At 45.5% G+C, this 22,172-nt stretch overlaps 1 protein-coding gene across 8 annotated transcripts in view; it reads right to left on the bottom strand.

The window, feature by feature from the left end:
- The window catches only part of ARMT1 (acidic residue methyltransferase 1), a 440,514-nt gene that overhangs the window by 361,765 nt on the left and 56,577 nt on the right, over positions 1-22,172 (bottom strand). The gene's annotated exons all lie outside the window — the stretch shown is intronic.

The following is a 22,172-nucleotide window of genomic DNA, read 5'->3' as shown; positions in this document are numbered from 1 at the left end:
GTAAAACCCACCCTCCCCAAAGGTCTGGTGGCAGTTTGGTTAAACATAAGTCTACATCCGGTTTGACATGGTGGCATATGATGAAATACACTTTGAAAACCATCTGATGCACTTATTGTCAACTGGTTTCCTGTGACTCCTACAGTTGTTAGAGATATTGGACATTACCCTCTAGGGCTGGGGTTCACACAACAGGTTGCCAGGGCCAACCCCAGGGGCTCCCTTTGTTCTCTGCCTGGGAAGGGTTGGCATCTTCTCAGAGGAAGAGGACATACCCCCCCAGTTAGTAGCATGGGAGTCAGTGCTTCAAAGGAAGCTGTGCCAGCTTAACTGTGAAGTCACACTAAGGAACAATTATTCAAGTGTCTTTGGTCAGGCAGAATTGTGAAGTATAGATTAGCTTAGTAGAGAACCTGCCCCAGAGGCAAGGGACTTCTTCAGTCTTGGAAATATTTAGGCACCACTATTAGCCGTCACCCATCCCAACAAACAAGGTACTCTGCAAGCTGGCAGCAGAGGGGAAACTCCTGCTGAGAATGGCCCCTTACAAGCTTGAAACGGCCCAATCCGCTATGGGACACTGACAATGCTAGGGGAAGAGAGTTCCCACCACATTAGTTGAATCATTTTGGACTCGAGAACAAGGCTTGCCATTAGAACCATTTTGAGGTCATCAATCTGCCCAACATTTCCTGCCACTTGTGATAAGAATAGGATTTCCAAAAAAGCAAGACTTCTCCCCCCACACCACTACAGGGTAACATTTGGAGTGACCTGCTGGTTAACAAGGCTTGGCTGCTGCCTGGACACTAGTATCCAGGACTCAGACTACTGGAAGTGGCACATCTGCAAGTGCTCTCTGGAAAACTTCTTGGCTGGGAAAGGCATAAGAATGACTTGCCTTTCCTCCAGATCCTGGAAAGGGCCACAGCAATCCAGAGTCACAGCAGCATTGATCTCGGCTTCCAGGTTTGTTGGACCTAGTTAAACAGGATCATTGATTTGGTTGAATTAACACATCATTTGTTTCCAAGCTTCCATCGAGTTTCAAATTCTTTGCTAAAGAACATCAGGTTTACCTCCCATTAGTGCGATGGTTAGACTGAGTTTGGACACAAGGTCATCTCATTTTAATTTTAGTTTCATAGGAAGGGAAATTCATGTTAGGATACGGAAAGTTAGGCCTTCACCCCCTCGGTTAAAATGACGAATGTTGAGAAAGTTAACCCTTTAACTGCCTCCCATTTCTGACCCCTCACATCACGCTCTAGATTTGATCCTGCTCCCAGAACTTTCAACGTCAGTAACTGGTTAAAGCAACAAAGTGTATAGACTAATTTTTGTCTACTAGGAAAGACTCTCATAAGGAACAACTTCTACTTCTTCATTCATTGTTGTTACAGATTATATAACCTGGTCTTTGTCAAAAAGCTTTGCTTGAGGTTAGTCCAGTCATAGACTTGCATCAGACTTAAACTAGTCTTCCATTAGGAAGTTCTCTACTTCTGACCCAGTTTTGTTAGGCCAGTGATGAGCGAACGTTTGGCGGTGCCATTTGTTGAGAACCAAATGTACAAGTTCCATGCCTAGAAATACATATCTGGTTAGATTGTCTTTACCAGCCTATTTATCCTTAATTGAAAAGTTTGTTTTATTTGGTAGCATACTCTGTCATTGTTCCACAATCCTGCATGGATTAAAGCCAATGGGGTAGTTTGAACTTTCCGAAATCTCTGTATGTGAGCATTTCCAGTTTAGCTAACAAATGAAACCCTGCTTCACCCAAGACTTTAGAATCATATTGTGGAATTAATTTCTTTTATGGACTTGATCAAGGGTAAATTGAATATCCACCACAGGGATCGAAATTTAGATTGGATAAGCAGGAGCTAAAAGCCGCTCCTGGGCATCCAGGATTAACCAGTGACCAGCAGCTACGGCTGGGGAACGAGGAGCTAGTCCATTGTGTTACACAAATCTAACTTCCACAGAAGATGCAAAGATATTTTGTCGATTATGACCTTCTGCTTTACATTGTGTAGATGTACCCTAATGTTTATTTAAAGATTGCCCCAAACAATTTAATTCACAAAGGTGTTCTTGTTCAGCATCAGTTCACATAAGGAGCCAAAAGTAGCTGCTGGTAGCTGTTGGTATCAAGCTAACCAGAATCTTATAGACTACAGGCAGGAGCTAAATGGCTCCCAGATTCCCTGAATTTCAAACCCTGCACCATGTGCTCGGTTTACATTATTATCACACATAATAATGTGCTATCAGCACAATTTCTCATTGGTGACCTTTCCAATTCATTGCATTATGCAAAAAACAGATTTGAAATTGTATACCATGGCATTCCTGGAGCCATTCAAAACTATTTAAATGGTGTGTTCTTGCAATTATAAGTCATTATTTCCTTTTGCAACATATTAACTTCAAGGTTGCTAACAAATGTGAAAGCGTGCAGGAAGTTCAGCCGCCCTGAAGTCCATTTTTGGTGGTATCTAATAAGAAAATCTGCATATTCCAACCATTGAATAAATCAATCTCCCCAATTGCTCTGTGACTGGTCCATACACAGTAGCAAATGAGCAAGGTAAAGGTTCAACAGCATAGGTGCCAATTGGCAATCTTGCTTCAAACATTAAAAGCATACAACCTACTTTCACATTATTCCTCTGGACCTTAATCATGTGCACATTTGTGTTCTCATACTAAATCCTGATACAAAGTAACCGTAGTCGGCCAGTTGCACCCACTACCCCCCAATTTGCATCAGTCAACCCTATTGAATAATGAACTTAAGTCTATAAACACTGCATATAAAAACTTTTTTTTAAAAAGGCTTGGGTTTATATCAATTGCCTTTTCAACCAGCCAGGTTATAGCCATGATAGTGTCATTTGTTGACATCTCATCTCTCAAGCCAGTTTTTTTCCAACCATAAGAGCTGACAATATTTAATTTCCTGGCTCATTGTCTAGAACCTTTAAGGATAGGAACTATATCACTCTTGGTCCATGACACATATTATACAACTACTTTAGATTGCTTCAAACAGCCTATGCAAGTCACAGAATAAGGTTCTAATTTGCGCACAACATGAACAAATCAGTACCCAGAGTTCTAAAAGATTTTCATTCCACTATCAAAACCGGTAATAGACATGTCCAGATCACACATTTGAGTATGGGACCTTATTCAACCCATTTTGTCCCGGGAGGATAGCTCAACGGCAACATGCTCGCCTTGGAAACATGACACGAAGCAACACAGGTTCGATCCCTGGGTCCGCACTTAGAAACGAGTTATAAATATGCAACTAAGACATATTCCTGTAACAACGCCTCGATGCCCCCGGGTTGTGAGAGCTTTACAAATGCAAATACATTTTGTTGCATTTCATCACTGGGTGAAAGTGTGCCGTCACCTTGTTCAATATTGTATATACCAGCTCAAAAATGTGTTCTTAAAAAATGGTAAATTTGTCTTTTCTGATGTTAGTTTGAGCTATATCATTTAACAGAGATTAATTCATCAACCACCAATGTTCTTTTGATCATTACGCAAGATCAATAGCATTTCCTGTCATTTTGGAGTTAAGAAGACATTTTTGGCAATTACAATATTTTTTTCTCTTCCCTTACTAGCTTTATCCAAGTCCCCATACAGCAATCTACACCTTTTGCTATAGATCAAAACTGGTCACACATCAAACAGTATTTTTTCCCCAGATGATCAGCTTTTCCATTTAATTGTTCAGGTTTAGTTAGAGGTACTTGGTCCAAACCCAATTTAGCTAAGCCTTAAAAGGGGGAAGTTCTCACAGGAATTGTATTGGCCCAACTGATCAGGCATGTATTTTAGAGCCCATCGCTCCATCCAAAAAAGAAATCAACTGCATCTTACCTTTGGTTTTCTCACATTTAAACATGTGAAACTCATGGCTAGGAAACTGCCATCTTGTCAATCTTTCCATTGATCCATTGCCCAAGTTAAAGTGTCCTTGCAACAGTAAATCAGATCACCCACCCCTCAAGCGGACATAACTAGACACATCGGCCCCTCGTCACAACGCCAGTGCAAGTCTTATTTGAATATTCTCTCTGTGTGCAATCTATTGAGGTGTCTCCATAGAAATGTCAAGACGCTGTGATAAGTATCAATAAACCCTTTCTGATCAGACAAAATTGGAGTTATTTCTTCCTTCGTGTCAGTGAATTTACTTTTAAGCCTCCACAACTTTTTTTTTCTCTTTTCGGGTATCTACGAAGTAGAAAAGGTACTTGCACTACATCAAATGAGTTGACTCAGTATTTGCTTTCCATTTGTAAAACGTTTACATAATTAACAAATATCTTTACCAAACCATATTTAAACTTGACATTTTTCCATGCGCCAATGCAAACTTTCTAGGTTTGGGCCCATTACTCTTGTCTGCAGTATGGATTTTTGTAGCATATCTTTAGCCTCATATTTTTTTTTTACATTGAATTTTGAACTAAAACCTAATTTCGTTACTTTAACAATAAATTGGAATTTGGATTATTTTTTCCCCCAGTTTTTATACTTCAATACTCAGAATTATGGCAACAATTCAGCCCTACCTGTACAAGCTGGAGTATACAGAATAGGATTTGGTTGAGCGACATAAGCAGAAAAGATGGAGAATTCAGTGAAAGTCGTGACAACCAATCAAAGGAGCCTGATCCTAGTCGCAAGTAGGACTTTTCCACTTGGTCTACCGGCCATCGATTGGAGGTAATGCCAACTTTGGCGGAGAACTGCTGTTGCAAAACTCTGGCTGCCTGGCCTACATAGCTGAAGAGCCTCACACCTGCATGACTTCCTTAGAAGATCTGTGTTGAGAATGAGGATGGTCCTGATGCAAACTTTAGCAACAGTTTCCAAGGAATCCGTATGTTTTTAGTTTAAAACATGACAACCTTGAGCTGTATCCATCTATGTTCTTCTCCTACTACATTGAGATTGTGGGTTCACCAGCGATATACATTTGAGAAAAAAAAAGGATATAGTTCTTAGTTGATGGCAAACTATTCAACATTCCTTTTACTGACTTAACATTTCATGGACTTTGAAAAGATTTTTTAAAAAGAAGAAAAACAAAAAACAGTTCCCATCTTTTATTGCTGGAAATGGCGTATGCATTTCTAGATCACCCTTACTTGATAAGAATTGTACTGCGAGTACTTTACACAACAATATTTTTAATTCATACCAATGCCTTGTATTTTAGAAGCTAGCCCCATATATGCAATTATTGGATTAATTCAACAAAACTATTTATTTATCTTTTACACAGATGGTAAAGGCTTGTGGCCCATTGAGTGTTTACATGGTGGATTCATGGGTGATGGATTCCAAGCTCGATGAGTAAAACCCACCTATGTGGATCAAACCATTCGTGAATAATCCCCTAGTGCCTCCAGACAATACAAGAGATGAATAGACAGTACCTTAACCACAGCATTATAATTTGTAGTTTGAATATCCCCATCAACCTTTTCTTACAAAAAATAAACACAACCATTTTACTAAAATATACATTTACCTTTGAAGTTATTTGAAAAAAATACAATGCTAAACTATATGCATGTATTCAATGTACTACTATGTGTTTCATTTAGCAGTTCAGTTTCTTCCAAATTATTTTTTTAAAATTTGGTTACAGTTAAACCTTTACAAAACAAGCCATCGCAAAATAAATATATAAAAAAGTATACAAATAGATATCAAATTTACATAGGACATATCCACTACTAAACAATTTATGAATGAGAATAGAAAGAAGCAGAAACACTTTGATTGCATATCTTTTAAATTACTCAGAATCAAGGTGAGAGTTAAGCTTAGTAACAAAACACATCTGTATCAATATCCAATAATGTTGATGGACAGATATTACAACAGATTAAGGCTTTTAATGAAGCCCGAGAGCAAGGCATTCATGAGCATTTTGGATGTTTAGGCATAGTTTCCATAAATGTTGATCTATACATCCTAATCTATAATTCAAAAGAGGCGCCATGTATTTGGTCCTACGTGGAGTCAATGTAGCACAATAAAGTACCAAATGCATTATTGATTGTAGACCAACATTACAAAATCTACATACACCCTCAACCTTGGCGATTAAGCTTCTCATAAGAAGAAATCTGAGCAAGTTCCAGTGTAACCTAGGGAGAATGCCCCTGTGACAACAGTTACAGAATTGATAAAAGCAGTGTAGATAAAGTTCCTCAACGTTTATTCTCATGAGATAAATGTCTCATATGAGAGAGTGGAATACATCAGTTATGGCCCAATCGAGATCAAACAGCACCCTTTTAACCATTGCGTTATTAGTTAGGGTCACCAATTCCAGGCAAGTTCTTATAAGAATAGCTTCACAGCTCATCCCCAGTTGAGCCAAATAATTGGAATTCACTTGAGGCATTTTGATGGCATCACCTATGGCATCATACAAGGAATCTGTAATTGGTGAAACTAATTTTGATAATGGTGTCAGCAGCCGCCACTCAACACGGGGCGTTAAAGATATCACCCCAAGTTCAAACCTAATGGCCGCTAGAGGTATTGCTTTAGGGATACCCAAGATCTTTCGCCACATCTTACTCTCAATTATATCCAATACTTTAAATATGGCATCACTGTAGAGTTCCAGGCCACATATTACTTTATGGACAGTTTTCCCTTCATAGAACATGAGTGCGGGGAGAATCTACCAAATTTCCCATCAATTTCAACAATCTGGCACTGTAGCTGAGCTGCCTTTTGCAAGAGGACATCTGTGATATTTCTTATGCTGCATGCGCCCAAAAATAGAAGCCGAGATAGACAATGCTACTATTTTTTATGTTTACCCCTTCAACAAGCCAGGCGGTATTGCTACTATTCTGCCTCCTTTTCGAGAAGGGCAAGATTGTCTTTCTAGGGTTTATAAGCTCAGTCTCCTTGGCACAATTTGCAAATAATGTCAGTCTTTGAAGAGCAACCCTAGCATCATAAAATAGCAGAAAGTTGTCCCCATATGCCAACCATGTGACCTTCGGCGCAATGAGACCCCCTTCACCCAAACAGTGGGCAACGTCAGACAGGTATTGATTAAAGAGCCAGGGGGCCAGCACGCCACCCTGCCCGTGATCCTGATATGAACGTATTCTCCTTGAATTATCGCCCTGTCGATTTAACTGAACCTGGATTCCACAGTTTTTGTAAACAACATTAACTAGCCACAAAAGTCTCTCAGGCATACCCCAACCAACCAGCTAACTTCGACCATAACCAATTCACTGAGGCCATACAAGTGCAGCACTCGGGCGGCGACCATGCAGATTCTTGAATGCACTTTACTACACAGCCATTTACGTAATTTGAGTGCACCTTACGGAAACCCTTCTGCAGTTTATTTATTTAACCCATGAGTGGAAGAAGCCCATTGCTACAAATAATTCAAAAAGGAAGGCAGAGAAGATCATACAGTCTGCATCTATAAGTGAGATTGTCCGGTAATTCTTGGTTTCAGGCCTACAAGCACATTTGAAAGTGGGTACGACATGTGCCATACTCCATGAGGCTGGTAAAACTCCTGTGTGGATAATAAAGCCTTAAAAAGGTGTTGTTGGTTAAGCCAATCAGGCCAGGAGCTCGAGATTCTTACATCTTTTTAGAAGATGTATAGTTTTAATGTCAAGATCCGGCTGCCAAACAAGGTCAGGGGTAGGCAGGCTAGGCCCTGGTCATTACCAATATTACTGGAGGGTGATCTAAACAAATGTTCAAAGAAGCAGACCCACTCAGACTCCGGAAAATAATTTAGTGGGGATATGACAAAATTTGGATCCTGGCCATTAATGACCAGAAAGCCCCACACTTGAGTTTATCAATAGCCCAAGCATGTTCTCAGCATCACGCTGCAGCAGAATACCTTTAACAGATTTGCAGCATTTCTACTTGCTCTTCACACGGCTAGATCTGACCATAGCGTCATCACTAACTTCCCCAAGTGTCCAAATCGCCCTCCTCGTAATGGATTTAGCTGCAACAAACTCCTCATTATAACAATGTATTGGCCTAAATGATTTAAGTGGCTTAAAGCCGGGGCGAGTTCGTACCCATGTTACAAGGTCTAAAATGAAGTTCGGAGTCTCATTCACATTGAATGAGAAGCATTTTCCATTCAAATATTGTGGACTTCGTAATTGATTGGAGATATGGATTTAAAATATCAATGTTCAAGTCCGACCACTGGATTGAATTACCCGAGTAAGTAGAGCTCAACTGCAACAATTGGGCATACTCTCTATCAACACGAATACAAAACGCCCCCCCCCCCCCCCCCCTAAGCATAGCATGGTCGCTCCAATCATTCCTTAACACTGAATATGAAGAATAGCAATCTGTAAAATATAGTCCAGCATGGAAGAATTACTCCCTCTGTGCCATGTATGCATTTCTGTCTCATTAGGTTGGCTGGGTAGCTTACCCATCAGGGGCTGCAGCACAAGCAGCCCCAAAGCAAGGCACTAGCCTCTAACAGCTTGGCATTTAGAGCTCCATGTCTTGGAAGAGAATTGGCATTATGATCTCCCGCTACAATAACTCTTCACCCCCATCTTCACCCCCATCCCCCCACCCCCGACCAAGGGCGTCAGGATGACCATTCAGTTATACAATCACAAACTATCTTAAGCTCAGCAATTCCCTTGTGCCAGTATATATTTACTAGCAGAAGATTCAAAGCTGTAGTTGCGGGGCAAAGGGCTACCCCCACATAGCACCAAACGGGAGATCAGCAATAGGGACCGCAGTCATATCCAGGGCTGAATCCTCTGCCCTCCAGAAGCTCTCCCACCCTTATTGGCCTTTGCCATTTGAGTTACTACTTGGTAGCCATGCAACACAGGGGCTCTGCTCAGCGAGGTCTCCTACAGCAGTATGCAGTTTGCCTCTTTAAGAATAGTCATAGCAACAGGGTTAGTGAAAAGATGTCGACTCCTAAGCGTGTTCCAAAATTTAAGTCAGTGAGAGCTCTCCTCCCCATACCTAATACTCTCAATGGGTTATGGGACTAGTTTTCACCAAAGTGTTGACCTAACAGCTGCCCAATCAATATTCACCCCATCTGCCTGTTCATCAATCTAACCCACTCATCTAGTACCATCACTGTGGGGGGTGTACCACAATATGTACCCCCACACCCTCGAGAGCCTTAAGAGCTACCACCCTCGATTGCAATCGGGCAGATCTCAAAGCCTGTAAACCGGATCTTTGGGATAGGCCAAGCTCCTTCAAAGATGAATTAAAGTAGATACTAGTACCAGGATGATTGCCGTCTGGAAAGGCCGCTCTGTCAATATCAGATGAACAAAGAAGTCTGAAAGCTGTGACTTCAGCAAAAATTTGTTGAAAATTTGTTAGATTCAGGCAGACCGGAAAGTTGAGGCACAGAGCACTCTACAGTTTAAGTTGGAGCTCCCTTTTGTCCGAGGATTCCATCATCCGCCTCCCTAGATTGCAGGTGGACTGAGCCCATGGGGCATTGTTCCCTCGGAAGCTTCAAGATACTGTACAATTTAGGCTGATGTGAATCAACTTGTCTTGAATAAAAAAAATCCAAGGGAGCTTGGGTAGTCGGTACATGCAATAGTTACAAAGAGGTGGCCCACACCAGCCGCCAATGACGGATAGAGGTTAGATGGCAAATTACTTAGCATGTGGTCTGGCACCACCCATGTGCCAGTGTTTAAGACCCGACACCCAGGATCCGAAGTAGGTGGTTGGAACGCAGCCCGATTCATACCGCTAATCGGGAGACAGATCAACTGCAACAGTGCTTCCTGTCTGCCCACCAGGTTCCCTCCACCACACTATTTCAAACAGTAGTAAATTGAACAGAAGGCAGAGTTAACAATATGGTAGGTAACAAGGGCGGCACCTCACTCATAACACATCTCACATCAGGCCCCACTAAATGTGCAGAGCCACAGATTTGGGATTGGGCTACCAGTGGTGGGGAAAGCCCCGGTCACCACTCAGTTCAAATATGTTTAACACCCCATCGGAAATGGGTAAACAAGCAGGCACAAAAAAGGTCCTGAGGGACAAAGTCGGTCTGTACAATAGAGTCGATCGTAGAGGACTTTATTGTTACCAGTCCAGAGGGGTTCCCTCTTCCAATAGCAGACATGCTTAAATGAAATGAAATAATGGTTTGTAGTCTTAAGCTACTTTGCCAAGTCCTTTGTTGCAAAGTTTTTTTCTTTACATTTTTAGGTAACTTCCCTTGGGCAATTTGTTGGTCTGGGACTACTCTGCAGCAGCCCTCGAGCCCTCATGCTCTCCAAGCGGCATCAAGGGCTCCACCGTCAGATCCATCGCTGGAAGATCCTTAGTAGTGGAGCTGGCTGACCGTGGTAGTTGATCTGTGGAGTAGCACTGCTCTGGCCATGGATGAATAGAAATAGGTGAAAACAATTCCGTAGCAGAGGAGTTTGGTGTTTCAGAGATTATTTCATCTATATCTGTTGGTTTCATATTAAGATGCCCAGGAACCACTACCAATAGTTCCAGACTAGAACCTATTGGTTGAAAGTGCAGCTCTGACCCAATAAAATCCAGTTTGCTGTTCACTTAGGATATCAGTGAGTTTGTGGATTTTAACTCCCTCCAAATATTATATAATTCTACAAAGAAGCTCAATACCATATTTAAGGCAGAGATCGTTGGATGGGTAAGGCAAATTTCGTGAACTTCCCTTAATGTATGGTGCATTGCAGCGTTTTTATGTCACCTGCCTCAGACAATGATTCCACTCGAACTAAGGCATGACCATCAGGTTCATTTGTTATTGAGCATTTATCAATTATATTGGTAAGATCCGATGGGGAGCCCACCAATGACGCATCACAGGTTTGTTGGGTGACACTGCCCGTGTTAGCGACCAGCATGGATCAATGAAGAGTATTTTTCTCCACAACCTGATCTGCAAATTCAATAACGCTGAGGTCCATAAAATCTTTATGCCCAGCAGGATTATCATGCACCTTCATCATCAAGTGATAAAGCATCGCCCATCCTCCTACAGAAGGAACGGATGCTAGTCTAATTTAACAAAGTCATTATCCAAACAGCATTGGCCAGCAATAGGCGAGAACAAGAAGTTACTTTCTTACCTGGTAACGTCGATGGGATGGTCCGACGACGTATTCCATATCTATGACAGTAATCACCACAGCTGTGCTGCTTCGGAAAATGTTTCGGCGTCTGCATCTATGACGTCGATACGCTGTCCTCGAGGGCCTCCGTCGAGCCGACGTCACCAGATGTTATAAGTAGGACGAACGACGACCGTATCCTCAGTTATAGTTTTTTCCCCCAGAACGTGTGGCACCAATCTTCTGCCAGTATGACAACAGAAAGCCTTGCGGAAACGCAAGCTGCAATTGCATAAGAAATTCTGTAGCGGGGCAAGGAGGGAGGGAGCGATAGGGAATACGTCATCAGACCATCCCATCGAAAGAACATTACCAGGTAAGAAAGTAACTTGTTCTTCAAGGGGGATTAGGTCCTCCAACGTATTACATATCTATGACAGACTCCCAAAGCAGTACCAACGTATGGAGGAGGGAAAAGAATTAAAACATTTAGAATGCCCAATTAAAATGCAGAGTAAAGGACCACCTTGCCAAAGGCCAGATCCTGCCCATGGATAGAATCTAGGGAGTAGTGCCTTACAAAAGTATGGACCGAAGCCCATGTGGCAGCTTCACAGATGTTACAAATAGGAACACCCCTCTGCAGGGCAGTAGAGGCAGCCACACCTAGTAAAACGGGCCCGTAAGCCTACCGGAGGGTCCTTAACTGCCAAGCGGTAACATTCAAAAATTGCCAAGACAATCCATCTAGACAAAGTCTGCTTAGTAACAGCTTGTCCCAAACGCCTTCCAGCGTAACCTATAAAGAGCTGATCGTCCACTCTGACCCGGGACATGCTTAAAATGTAGAAACTTAAAGCTCCCCTAGGATCCGACCTATGGAGCCTCTCCTCTTCCTTAACAGGATGCGGAGGAGGATAAAATGCCGGAAGAATGAACTTCTAGCTCAAATGAAATTCCAAGACAACCTTCGGAAGAACGGACTCTGCAACCCTGTCCTTATGAAACACCGTGAAGGGTGGCTTAACAGAGTGCCTGCAACTCACTCTGCGAGCGGAAGTGATGCAACTAAACAGTTTTAAGGGTTAACAGTCTCAAAGGACAAGATTGTAAAGGCTCAAATGGAGCGCCCATTAGGAATTTTAGAACGAGGTTCAAATCCCAACCGGGCAACTGGAAAGGTGACGGTGGAAACACATTAGTGAGCCCTGAGAAATAAAAGGAATCTTGAAATAAGAACACTCCTCAGACGAGCGCTTAAAAATGGACAGCGCCGCCAGGTAACCTTTAATAGTACCCACTTGCAGGCCCTTGTGGGCTAATGAAAGCAAAAAAAGACAGAACCACAGGAATGTCACATGAAAAAGGATCCACATTCTGAACCCTGCACCAGTCGCAGAACTTTCTCCAACGGCAGCGGTACAGGGACTTGGTGGCAGGCCATCTGGCCGAAAGCAACACCTCCATCACGTCTTCAGGGAGGTCCCAATCCTTACACCTCAACTTTTCAGAAGCCAAGCGTGAAGGTTGAGGGATCTGACCTCTGGATGGAGAACCTGACCCCCCCCCCCACCTCCCATGAGAGCAGATCGTCTCGGTAGGGAAGACGACGTGGAGGGTAGATGGACAAGTCGAGAAGGTCCAGGTACCACCTTCTCCGGGCCCATGCCGGAGCAATGAGGATCATATGGCAACCAAAACTCTGCAGCACTTGCGGGATGACAGGGACTGGAGGAAACTCGTACAGCAGTGGGAAGGACCACTCCACCACGAACGCGTCCCATAAGGCTTCTCTTGGAGGAAATTACCGCAAGCAGAACTTCTTGCACTTCCGGTTGACACTGGAGGCAAAGAGATCCACTTGTGGGGTCCCCCAAAGGGCAAAGATCTCCAAGAGAATCTCCTGAGCCAGCTCCAACTCATGAGAGATCGTGCTCTGCCTGCTCACAGCGTCCATCTAATTTGTCTCCGGCCAGATGAACTGCTGAGATTGAAATTTCCTGTTGGATGGCCCAGAACCAGAGCTGCATCGCCTCCCTGCACAGAGGAAGAGACCCTGCCTCCCTCACCCTCCTTTTTTGTTGAGGTAGTGCATGGCCACTGTGTTGTCCGTCAGAATCAGGACATTCTTCCCTCGCACAGTCAGCAGAAGCCTTCAGATCAAGCCTGACGGCCCTCAGCTCCAACAGATTGATACGGAGTCTGGACTCCGGAGACCAACGACCGCTGACTGTCAACTTGTCGTCATGAGCTCCCCATCCCGCGAGGGACGCGTCCGTCACGATAGTCACCTCCTGCCAGGGCAGCCAAAATGCAGATTGCCTTCGACAGCCCACCACAGGAGGTCCGGGGCGACCCCTGAACGGGGTCCGACATCCTGCCGGAGGACTGTGATCACTGCATCTTGAGGGCCCATTGCAGAGATCTCATCCACAACCTGGCCTCTGGCACCAGAAGAATGCAGGATGCCAGGAGGCCGAGCAACCTCAAGAACTCGAACGCCGGGAGACTCTGGGCATGTTGAAACTTGTGCACCATCTGCAGAATGTGATGAGCCTTCACCTGGAGAGGGAAAAACTGCCACAGGGACGTGTCGAGCACTGCTCCGATGTACTGGAGCCGCTGAGTTGGCGTCAAGTGGGACTTCTTTAAGTTGAGGGAGAAGCCCAGCCTGTGAAGGGAGTGGCAGGTGACGGACAGATTCAGGACTTGCTTGGGAGAGCACGCCCTGGTCAACCAATCTTCCAGTTAGGGGGTAGATGTGAATCCCCTTTCCTGAGATACGCAGCCACCACCACCATGAGCTTGGTGAAACCCCTCAGGGCGGAGGTCAATCCAAACGGCAGGACCCGAAACTGAAAGTGCGAGTCGCCAACCGCAAACCTCAGGTACTTGTGCTTGGGATGGATCGGCACAAGAAAGTAAGCGTCCTTGAGGTCGACAGACACCAACCAGTCCTGGAGTTGAAGGGCCAGGAGGACTTGAGAAAGAGTAACCATCTTGAACTTGTCCTTCCCGAGGAGCTCGTTCAAACCACGCAAGTCCATGATGGGTCTCAATCCCCAGTCTTTTCAAAATCAAAAAAATAAGGGGAATACCTGCGCAAGGAGCGGATCCGGACTCTTCAAAGAAAGATTCCCCGGTGGATTGTCGTGAAGCCTCTGCCCAAGGAAGACAGTAGCCGTGGGCTATGATCTCCAGAACCCACACATCTGAAGTAATGGCACGCCACTCTACAAGATGCTGCGCCAGCCTTCCCCCAACCGGCGAACCATGGGACATCATGAATGAGCTGAAGCGGCAGTGCCTGAGGGCAAAGAGGCAACTTCCCAAGCAGCTTTGGCACCTCGAGTACCCTGTTTTCCACTTCCGTTACTCCTATGGTGGCCCATTTGACTTGCAGCTCCTCTCTATTTACCAAAAGATGAGTAATATCGAAAGGAACCTCCCCTCCATTGCTGTCCCCTAGAACAAAAAGGCAGAGGTTGGCAAATTGCAGCGCTCAATGACTTTGCTGCAGCTTTAGAGGTCTGCAACCTCTCAAGGCTCTCAGTCTTGATACCAAAAATAAGTTCACCATCACAGGGCATGTTGAGGAGCCGGGGGTGCACATCAGGAGCAAACCCCAACTTCCGCAGCCACGCAAATCTGCGTATTACGGTGCTTGCCGCCATTTACCGGCTGACACAATCTGCCATGTCCACACCCGACTGAACAGACTCACACATGGCATCCTTGCCATCCTGCACAATTGCAAGAAAACCATCCTGTTCCTCCCCTTCAGGAATATGATCAGCACCTAACGAAATACAGTTCCACAGAGTGTGCGTGAAACGTGACAAGGCACACACTGAGTTGGCTGCCGATAAAGCCATACCCCCTGAAGAAAACACTTTCTTCGCCCAGCCATCAAAACGCTTGTCGTCCCCATCAGGAGGGATGGTAGGATACGACGCCTGCTTTGCTGGGGCTGTAGCCGCCTGCACCACCAAACTCTCCGGAGTGGGGTGCCTGGTCAAGTAGCAGGGGTCGCTACTAGCCGGGTGGTATTTTCGCGGCAAAGACTTGCTCACTGCCGGGAGCCTCTCTGGAGCAGTCCAAGCTGCTGCCACCCCTCTCTGCCATAATCCTTTCTACCCATGGTCACCATCCCGACCACATTTTCCACCCAGGGCACTCGCCCCTCCCTTTCCAGTTACACATGCATACATTCCTGGCTATCAGCCAGCACAGGTCCAGGGTTTCCAGGTCTGTTTCAACTATACATGGCTCCTGCCCTTTCACCTGGGACCACCTCCCCCGTTTCTGTACTTTAAGAAGCAGGGATGGGGAGCATTGACTGCACCTGTATGCTTTTGGGACCCTCCCTTCACATGACAACTTAGCTCTCTGTATACAAGCGACATAAGGTCCACTGCATTTTCCACAGTTGTATGATGTCCGTTGACCAGAGGGTGCTCATCATTAATCCCCTCACGCATGCACCCTTTGTCACATCCAGGGCCTTTCCCCTGAGGGATAGTGTCACGGAGCTTACTGTGCCCGCACACTACCCGCTCGCTCATGCGCACAATACATCACACGGGAATATTGTGGATCACATACTGTTCCCTGGCGCATGCGCGCATTGCACATTACACCGCTCGGCGTTTTCACCAGCCGAATACCCAGCAGCGTGCCCCAGCAGACCACTGGAGACCACAGCGGTCCTGCTGCACGCTCTTCCCACCGCCTGACCCTGACTAAGCAGGTATGATCACAGCCTCCATAGCCCATACCAGGCATATTTTTTGTATTTTTATGCCTACGGGCCAGGACACTACTTTGTTAGGCCCATACCCCGAGCAGCTTCTTAATGGCACTCTCCTTTTTTTTACAGGGAGCTCCATTACATGAACCTGCGTGCCTCGCAACCTGAATGCGATTGGCCACGTAGAGGCTTCTCCACCACCTGGGATTCTTCTAATCCCCACATTGCAGAGGCTTTAATCTTCTGTTAGGTAAGTAGGAGACCACTTTCCCCAGATTGCCAGTATTCTGGCATTCTCGTATTTGCCATCGTTTGCTTTATGCTCGTTTGCAGCTATTATAGCGGCACACCTTGGGACTCCCTTGACCAAGTATACACCTCTAAGGGGCCGCCCCCTCACACTGCTTCTGGGAGTCACCACCATACCTCCAGTCCAGCCCCTCCTCCTTTCCTGCACCTCCAGCCCGGACCTTACCAAGGTTAGATTTTTTTAACCCCTCTTTCTTTTAGAAGACACATCCATATGTGTTTTTTTGTTACTCTTTTAACAACCATTGATCCAGCATACTTTGCTTAAATACCCCACAAGCAATATCCCAATCCAAGTGGATTGGTTTCTACTTTTTGTTCACATTATACAGGCTGTCGCAATCCAACTGGCCCAGAAGGCGGCTTTCCATCTCCAAGCCGAAACGTCACTGCAGCAGGTCCATCCTGCCGCCAGTTCAATCTTAGGGAAGTTTTCTTCCCGACGTAGACCAAGGATTGGCCACTACCCATTTAATGTGTAACATTAAACAAAAAGGTTCCGTTCTATTTGCAAACAAACAGGCCCATACTCTCTTGTAACATTGGACCTAGAGTTTACACTTTGTACATGCCTAATGAAATGACATGTGCATAGTTAAGTTACTATGTTTTCTAGCAGAACATACCCAACCTTTGTTGTGTTTGTTTAACCTCATCACAATGTATGTAATACTGGATGTATCTAAATTCACCAATGTTTCACAAAAATTGCAGAAAACATGAATTGCTGTATTTTTTTTGTTAAAATATCAGGAAATGACCGTCTCATACTAGGAGCAATGTCCTGTCACATCCAGTACTACTAGCCACTCCTATTCTAGGACTTCTGCTTAGTTTTTGTTGTGGTTTCCCATGGATATAAATATTGTTTCCATCTTTTGCCAATGTATTAATTTTGACATTGAGTATTTTAGGTATTTCTACACTATGTTAATTTGACTCCTACCTTTAATGCATGTAAATAAACACATGTCCCCTTATATACGGGGTTTATATTAGTTCTGTGATTTATTTCAGAAACAGTCCCGTTACTTTTGTGCGTGTGAGCAGAACTCATATTTCTTGCATGCCGGATCTTGGTGATTAGTTCCACCACCATCGCAGAATATCTACTTTGCAAATAACATTCTACACTTCAGAAATGTTTCAACTTTAGCGGCGGCTACCACCCCTAGTTATACACCCTTCTCTGCAAGGCCATATGGAATGGCAGTACCACGTCAGTTGATGGACCTTGGTTGAGGATATCCGTCAGGTCATCCTGCAGAATATCCACTGGTGGCGCAGACCACCCAAGTATTCCGTGACCCTCGACATAAGGCACCGGTACGAAGACTCGGCATGGGTGCCAGGCTCAGGCCTACAGAACTCCACCTCCGTAGAGGTGTCCAGACCACTTGCGTCGTGCAATAACTGCCGCAGGTCTTCAATCTGGCTATGCCCAGACAAAATCTCGTCAGGTACCTCCTCAGGAACCATACCTTCCTCAGACCCTACATCCACCTCAGAAATATAATCCAGAGGCTGGAATGAGGGCACAGAAAAAGGGACAAAGACATTTTTAGCCTTGACCGAGCCTTTCTAGGGGGTTCCACAGTGCCACAGGGTACCTCTGACAAAACAGCCTCGAAAGGCGTCGACGTCAAGCGTGGCGCTGACAGCTTCGACACAGTCCGAGGGCGGAGCCCTGAGCGTGTCCGACAGCCTGGGCGTCGATGGCTTCCTCGGAGGCGGAGCCTCAAGGGAGTCCCTCGACGACCTTGGCGCCGATGTCTTCGAAGACGTCACAGGCTCCGATCATCTAGAGGGCATCGAAGACCGGAACCTGGAATGGGCATGTCTAGAGCGACCATCCTTGTCCGACCAGGACCTTGAAGGTGCCTGGTGATCGCGACGGCCGCTGGAGCACGAAGGCTTGCGAGTGGTGTCTCTAGCATGGTCACAGCCAGCATCTTTCAACGGCGCGGACGGACTGGAGCCCTGTGACTGAAAAAAAGAAAAATCACCAACATCTCCTGCCAAAATGAATCCCATTCCGCAGGAGTGGAATGCTTGTTGGGACAAGCTACCCGCCGACGGGCGGAGTCCTCGGACAAGGAGGGGGAAGGCGACCGATGCCGATGCTTCCGTGAGTGCCTCGAAGAGGCAGAGGAATGGCGGGACCTACTCCTGGACCAAGACCCCTCCCTCTCCTCCCCCAGACTTACACCGACGATGCGGAGAGTCACCCCTCGAATCGTCAGTCGAAAGCCCAGTGGATCTCGACTTCCGGGGCTTGGCCCCCTTACCTACAGAAAGCGTCTTACGCTCCCGCAAGGCCTTCGATGTAAGCGACTGGCAGTCTACACAGTCATCACCAGGCACCAGAGACAGGCGTTGTGCGAATCCGTCAACGACATCTTGGACCTGCAGTCCTGACACTTCTTAAAACCCAGCCGTGGAGTGGAAGAAGATGAAGACATCATGGAAATCTTCACAACCAATAGGTTCGAAGAAACGAAAGAACAGAACTCAGAAGAACCGAGGCGCTCCGAGATCTCTGAAGCGAACACGTTGGCGGAAAAAAACGGAACTGAGGCTACGGGCGTCATGCGTCCTACTTATAACATCCGGTGATGTCGGCTCGATGGAGGCCCTCGGGGACAGCGTATCGACATAGGAGCCAAAAGATTACAGTCATAGATATGGAATATGTCAGAGGACCCAATCCCCTCGAAAACGGAGTTCATTCTTGGAGTTTTGAAGATAGCATCTGGTTTTCCAATATATTTCCACATGCTCCAGATAGAGGAGAGTCGGAATTAGCAGTTTCCACATTTATCAATGTGGGTAGATTAAACGGATTATCCAGATTTAGGAGGTACCACTTGCGCTGTAGATTTGCAAGTCAATTCCTTCCCAGGCACCTCTGAGGTAGTGAAAAGAGGCGAAAACCTACATAATGATGTAGACATCTGTGGGGCCTGGGTAATGCAGCTTGTGGAGAGTGCTACTTCCCTGGGTTCCTTGGGGTAGCCTGACTGGCTTCGAAGGCCCCATCTCATGTTCGCTGGTAGTTGGAACCGACAAGAAAAAAAAAAAAAAAACAAGGATCCCACACAATCTTTGAAGTAGAGCGTCAGTATGGTGATTCCGCGGTAAAAGATTATCATGCGAGTAGAGCAGAAGTTCGTAGATCACACTCCATTAGAGCAGACAAATCAGCATCAGCCTCAAAGCTGCATTTACACCACGTGATAGGCAGTGTAGGCAGCTAGTAAGTAACCTGGATCAAAGATCCCCGCAGCCTCTGAGAAACAATTCAATTAGACGTGAGATGTTTAATGTCCGGTAATGAAAATATGCTCCAACTCGACCACTTACAGCTGAAAGTAAAATAACACCAAACACCTTCACACCTTCCGGCCATGACACAGCCTACAGACAACACTTTCCTGCCCGCTTCGCGGGCAGTACCGGATAAGTAGAAAAAGTTGTAGGCGGGACCTGCAGAGTTCCGATATGCACTGTAGAAACACTCCTCACATAGCAGCAGCAAGGAAAACCAAGTGCGAGCTGCAGGTACTGCAGAGTGAATACTTTCTGGACTAATTCCTTTCAAATATCAAGTTTTCAAAAACATACAAGGCACAAACACTACAGTGAAAATAAAAAATTATCTACTTGCATTAAAAGGGCAATTGCAAATCATTTTTATTTTTTTATTCATAGGTTACTTGTCCCAGGAGGATAGCACAGCGGCAACGTCTTCACCTTGGAAGACACGACGCAACACAGGTTCGATTTCCGGGTCCGCGCTTAGACACCTCTGGGTATTTAAGCATGTTATAAATATGCAACTAAGACCAACAACAACAAAAAATTCCTGTAACAGCGCCTCGATGCCCGCGGGCTGTGCGAGCTCTTTAAAAATTCAAGTAAGTAAAAGTTACTTTTTGCCTTAATGTACACTATATTACATTAGATTATATTTATGAATCAACAACTCTTTCAATAAAACTTAATGATCACACTTCTACAAACATGGCAAATAAAATCAATGAGGTAATAAAGCACTTTGGAAATCACCAACACCTCCAAGTATACCATTAAAAAAGAAAGATTACCTTTATTGCAATCAATAATTTGTTAAAAATGTCAAACTAAAGAGTTATCCCTCAATGCACTAATTTCTTCAATGCCTTTTAGGTTGTTTGTGCGACAGCAGGTTCAACAGAGTAAGTGAATGTACAACTCAACGTGTTCTAGCGTCTATCGACAATTGTCCACCACTGACCTGTTGCCTGTCCCGGCATTGAACATCTGTGTCCTTTGATAAGGTTCCAGGCCTATTGCACTACTATTATCCTTATCCACCCCTGCCTTTATTAAAAGCCCTTGGGCCCATGCACTCAGAAGGGTGGTGTGGACGGGAAAGCACAAGGTGCCGAATGCCTTGTACACCTCAATGCTGTCTTTCGCATGGGGACTTATTGGCCACCCCAGGCCCGGAGTCTCTAGACTCCCCTTTGTAGAACCCGTCCCATACAAGCAACATGTGTCCTTTGAATAGGTTCCTAACCTTTTGATGCGCCCACCTAATCCACATCCATCCCACTCCCCCGTCAATGGCAATTTGTACCTGTGACTCTGTGCTTGCAAGGGAAGGCACAAAGTGCCGAACACCATGTACACCTCAATGTGGTCTTTCGCAAGGGGGCCATTGGCCACCCCAAACCGGTCATCTCCAGGATCCCCTTTGAACACTGTTCCTGTATGCACAAGGCCATGGGCTCTTCCATTCGCTCCATCTTCATACACCCATGCCCTTATCAAAGGCAGCTCTTAAATGAGAGCATGCTCTCGCAATAGTTGGTTGTAGGTGCCTCATTCTTAAATCTGATGTCATCAACCCCTCACTGCCATCAATCTTTAAACATAGCCATATTTGGTTATGTAACAATACTACATCACACCCCTAAAAAATCGTGGATTTCCAGGATTTGAGGATGTGAGGGGCAATCGATTTTGCGTCTTCAGCATGCGCTTCTCTGAAAGGGATGTACAAACTATCAAAGTTCACTAAAAAGCTCACCCAGACTCCTCGGCAAATTACTTCCCCCCCAATGCTGTTGCAACTCGATTTCAGCACACACCGAGTCAGGGGGGAGTAGTGACTGAAAAGAGTGATATTTTATTTGTATTGCGCTCGTACACAAGTGTTTCAGAGCGGCAAGTGAGGGGAACAAGGGAGAACAATGATCTTACTAGGCCCAGTGACACTGAGAATGTGCAAGTGCATGGGAGAGGGAAAGGGGAAAAGTGCATGGGGCGGGGGAAGAGGAGAGGTGTAAAGTGTTGAGCAAAAGGAATACAAATAAAATCAAACAAATAATAAAAGCAACAAACAGTGGTAGTGCAGCCAGCAAGTGCTAGATTTAAGGCAGCAGACTGGGTGTACCTGACAAGTGCAGAAAACAGAAGGGGGGTGTGTGTGAACAGATACAGACCCCAGTGCAAGGGATTGCCAGGAGGCAGTGCGGGTGGGTGGCAGGGTGAGAAGGTACCTGGTCCCGGAAGCCAGGGTGACTAAGTGCACAATGCCAAGACCGACAGACCAGCAGGGGAGAACAGTAGTGAAGGCAGAAGCAAAAGAGGAAGGTATTGAGGTGCTTCCAGAACCAGAAATGGTTCTCCTCAGGTTTCAGAATGGCAGGGAGTCTGTTCCAGAGGGAGGCCCCAGCCAAAGAGATCTAGCCCCAGCTCGTTTCTTTGAAACACGACAGACCCTGAGGGAGTTAGAGGAGCATCGAACTTGGGAGGGAAGGTATTTACGGAGGGAGAGCTGAAGGCATTTTGGGCACAGGCCCCAGAAAGCCTTGTGGACAATGCAAAGGGTCTGGAATTTAATCCTTGCAGCCACTGGGAGCCAGTGGAGAGATTTCTGGGCTACAGAG

The sequence above is a fragment of the Ambystoma mexicanum genome, chromosome 12 (genome assembly GCF_040938575.1).
Source record: "Ambystoma mexicanum isolate Mex_15411 chromosome 12, UKY_AmexF1_1, whole genome shotgun sequence".
Taxonomy (NCBI): Eukaryota; Metazoa; Chordata; class Amphibia; order Caudata; family Ambystomatidae; genus Ambystoma; species Ambystoma mexicanum.
The sequence above is the reverse complement of the archived record's forward strand: the minus strand, read 5'-3'. Positions and strand labels throughout refer to the sequence as shown.